The sequence below is a fragment of the Protopterus annectens genome, chromosome 2.part1, assembly GCF_019279795.1.
Source record: "Protopterus annectens isolate FY-2018-M chromosome 2.part1, PAN1.0, whole genome shotgun sequence".
NCBI lineage: Eukaryota > Metazoa > Chordata > Ceratodontiformes > Protopteridae > Protopterus > Protopterus annectens.
The window spans coordinates 1,864,844,467-1,864,849,466 of record NC_056729.1 but is presented as its reverse complement, the minus strand read 5'-3'; positions in this window follow the sequence as shown (position 1 = coordinate 1,864,849,466).

The window sequence follows — 5,000 nt, the reverse complement described above, 5'->3', positions numbered from 1 at the left end:
GATCAAATGGTGGAAATTTAAAAAGAGTAATTGTGAGGTGATGTTAAGGGAAGAGTTAAGACAGGCACTGGGTGGCAGCGAAGAGTTACCGAATAGCTGGGTAACTACAGCAGAGCTGGTAAGGGAGATAGCTAGAAAGGTACTTGGTGTGACATCTGGACAGAGGAAGGAGGACAAGGAGACCTGGTGGTGGAATGAAGTAGTACAGGAGAGTATACAGAGAAAGTGGTTGGCGAAGAAGTGGGATTGTCAAAGAGATGAAGAAAGTAGACAAGAGTATAAGGAGATGAGGTGTATGGCAAAGAGAGAGGTGGCGAAGGCTAAGGATAAGGCATATGAAAAGTTGTATGAAAGGTTGGACACTAAGAAGGGAGAAAAGGACCTTTACCGATTGGCTAAACAGAGGGACCGAGCTGGGAAAGATGTGCAACAGATAAGGGTGATTAAGGATAATGGAGGAAACTTACTCACAAGCGAGGAGTGTGTGTTGAGCAGATGGAAGGAGTACTTTCAGGAGCTGATAAATAAAGAGAATGAGAGGGAGAGAAGGTTGGATGACGTGGGGACAGTGAATCATGAAGTGCAGTGGATTAGCAAAGAGGAAGTAAGGATAGCTATGAAGAAGATGAAGAATGGAAAGGCTGTTGGTCCAGATGACATACCTGTGGAAGCATGGAGGTGTTTAGGTGAAATGGCAGTGGAGTTTTTAACTAGATTGTTTAATGAAATCTTGGAAAGTGAGAGGATGCCCGAGGAATGGAGAAAAGGTTTTTTGGTACCGATTAAGAATAAGGGTGATAGGCAGAGCTGTAGTAACTACAGAGGGATTAAATTGATCAGTCACAGCATGAAGTTATGGGAAAGAGTAGTGGAAGCTAGGTTAAGAAGGGAGGTGATGATTAGTGATCAGCAGTATAGTTTCATGCCAAGAAAGAGCACTACAGATGCGATGTTTGCTCTGAGTGCTGATGGAGAAGTACAGAGAAGGTCAGAAAGAGTTGCATTGTGTCTTTGTGGACTTAGAGAAAGCATATGACAGGGTGCCTAGAGAGGAGTTGTGGTATTGTATGAGGAACTTGGGAGTGTCAGAGAAGTATGTAAGAGTGGTACAGGATATGTGCAAAGGGTAGTGTGACAGCGGTGAAGTCTGCAGTGGGAGTGACAGATGCGTTTAAGGTGGAAGTGGGATTACACCAAGGATCAGCTCTGAGCCCTTTCTTATTTGCAATGGTGATGGACAGGTTAACAGACGAGATCTGACAGGAGTCCTCTTGGACTATGATGTTTGCAGATGACATTGTGATCTGTAGTGAGAGTAGGGAACAGGTGGAGGAGACCCTGGAGAGGTGGAGATATGCTCTAGAGAGAAGACGAATGAAGGTCAACAGGACTAAGACAGAATATATGTGTGCAAATGAGAGGAAGGATAGAGGAATGGTGAGGATGCAGGGAGTATAGATAGCAAAGGTGGATGACTTTAAATACTTGGGATCAACAGTTCAGAGTAATGGTGAGTGTAGAAGAGAGGTGATGAAGAGAGTACAGGCAGGACGGAGTGGGTGGAGAAGAGTGTCAGGAGTAATTTGTGACAGACGAGTACCAGTAAGACTGAAAGGCAAAGTCTACAAGAGGGTCGTGAGACCAGCTATGTTATATGGGTTGGAGACAGTGGCATTGACAAAAGGGTTGGAGACAGTGGCATTGACAAAAAGGCAGGAGTCAGAGCTGGACGTGGCAGAGTTAAAGATGTTAAGATTTGCACTGGGTGTGGCGAGGGTGTACAGGATTAGGAATAAGTATATTAGAGGGTCAAGCCCAGGTTAGAAGATTTGGAGACAAAGCCAGAGAGGCAAGATTACATTGGTTTGGACATGTGCTGAGGAGGGATGCAGAGTATATATTGGGGAAAAAATGTTAAGGATGAAGCTGCCAGGTAACAGGAAAAGAGGAAGGCCTAAGATAAGGTTTATGGATGTGGTAAGAGAGGACATGCAGGTGGTTGGTGTGACAGAGCAAGATGCAGAGGACAGAAAGAAATGGGAACAGTTGATTTGGCTGCTCCCGTTAGGGGTCGCCACAGCGGAAGAAGAAGATATATATATATATATATATATATATATATATATATATATATATATATATATTTATAGAATTGTGCAGAGGGTATCAGCACATTCTGGGTGGAGGTTTCTGTGTTTAGTGAGGTATCCTTTCACCATCTCTATCCCTTCGTAGTGTGGGATGCTTGGATATAAGGCTGTTATATCCAGTGTGAGGAGTATGAGATTTTGTTCAGGGGTCTGACGTTTGAACATAAAAATCTTATACAAGAATTGCCAAGAATCCTTGAGGTAGAACTCGGAGCAGTGGACTATAGGATTGAAGTAGTAAGTCCAGGAGTTCTGAGAGATACACAGCTGTAGTCCTTCTGGATGAGACCGTGTGTCTGAGGGGAGGGTCAGTCGGGGTTTTGTGGATCTTGGGGATCGCAAACAGTATTCCGACATCAGGGGAGTCTAAATGCATGTATATATACTCTTCTTTGGAGATTTTCCTTGCCCTCAAGAGCCTAAGAAGGGTGAAATCTATGTCTTTTATCTTCTTGAGAACCACTTCTTTGGGGATAGTACAGTAGCTGTCATCCTGGGACAGTACTTCCTGCATTTTATTTGAGTAGGCAGCATCCGTGATAATGCCCATGCCTGCCCTTTGTCGGCTTTGAATACTTTCAGTTGTTTATCTATCATAAGCCCTTGGAGCGCTTCCTTCTCTGCTTTGCTAAGGTTCTGGCCTTTGGGCATGGGTTTGTTGTTAAGTATGCTGCTGATACTATTTTCACGTACTTTAGAGAAGACACTGATGTGCTGGTTTAGTGTGGGGTTGAAGGTGCTACCCCTTTTAAGAAATCTGGGTCCTGTGTAGCTGTCTTCGCTACTGGTGGTGTCATCCACATGGAGTCTGTGGATAGGGGAAGGCTGGCTCCTATGTATGCCTCTTGGGTAAGGAGCATGCGAGAGGGCTCTTGCAGTCTTTGAGCAGTCTCTCCTGGGGTACTCGTGGACGTCCCGTGGGCTCTATTTCAAGTCCTGAGTAGTCTAGGGGACTCCTGGAGGGTCCCAACTGTGCTAACCCTGTTTGCACTCTTGCTCTTACACACCTAGTATTACTGCTTCTCCCTGTCCTACTGAAGCTAGTGTGGTCATGTCTTACTGGGTCTTCATGCCTATCTTCTGCATTAGCTGCATCAGTCGACTGCAGGTTAGATCGCATAAGTGTATTTCCACGTTCTACATTATTATTAGATAACAAAAGCATATTACCATGTTCTTTTGACAGAAAACATAACCATATAACCACCTTCTACAATACTGTTAGAATCTATGACCCTAGGACCGCCATTTGCATTGTTAAAAATCGTTTCCATAGCAGTTAAAGAGATGGATAAACTTTGTTCTACATTAGTTTGACCAGTTAATGACACAAATTTATTTTGTTCTACTCTTGTTTCGTCAGTTCTGTTTTTGTTAGGCACACAAGTTTTATTACAAAATGCATAACTGTTCACATGCTCACATCTTTCACCAATACCCATACTGTTTGAATTCACACCATTGCTGTGCAAGTCATTTGGATAATTTAAGTGGTTTCTTGTATATGTATATATATATATATGTATATATATATATATATATATATATATATATATATATATGTGTGTGTGTGTGTGTGTGTGTGTGTGTGCATGACATATATATATATATATATATATATATATATATATGTGTGTGTGTGTGTATATATATATATATATATATATATATATATGTGTGTGTGTGTATATATATATATATATATATATATATATATATATTATATATATATATATATATATATATATATATATATATATATATATATGCGTGTGTGTGTGTGTGTGTGCAGTGTGTGTACATATATATATATATATATATTTATGTACATATATATAAATGTATATATATATGTATATATATATATATATATATATATATATATATATATATATATATATATATGTATATTTATATATATATATATATATATGTATATATATATATATATATATATATATATATATATATATATATATATATATATATAAAATATATATAGGTACATAAATATATATATATATATATATATATATATATATATATATATACACACACACACACACACACACACACACACACATATATATATATATATATATATATATGGAAGACTATAGAATAAGTAATAAGTCTTCGTTAACTTCTTCCCTTCTTCTCATTGTAGCTTACTTATTCTATAGTCTTTCATTAATTCACTTGGCTCCTTTGGTCTTATTTTTGCAGTAGAATATCCCTAGTTTCTATATAGATACATCTTTTCTTTTTGGTATAGGCTGTGTAGCACATCCATCCCTTGTTATTATTATTATTTTTATAACAAACAAGTTTTAAACCATGTAACCTCAGACTATGAGTGTAGTCTTAAACATAGTCCATGTGTCCTCTGTTCTTACATTTTTATCATACACTAGAATGTTTTTTATGTATATTTTTGTTTATTGGGCTATTTTACTCTTTAACAAATTTTAAAATTTATGGAGTTAGTAACTGGTGAGATAACCAGAATATATTTGTATTCAGTGTACGTAGGTTTTGTTTTGCACAATGTGAGTGACGTATGTCTATTTATTCCTTGTGAGAACTTGGGAAGTACGCCGAGAGATTTTAAATTACCGGATCCAATAACCGGTCAGATATATAGAATTTGTATTTACTAAGACCAATGATTGGTTGACTCCACTTGATAGTTTGTATTTAAATGATTTTTTATGGTTGTTTGTATGTCTGATGAAGCGGTGGGCTACACCGCGAAAGCGCTCACTTCTACAATAAATGTGCATTTTTGTTTAAGCAAAGTTCTTCGGTTTGTTGCTTGAGCACCAAGAGTTTTTAGATTGTTTTTCATTT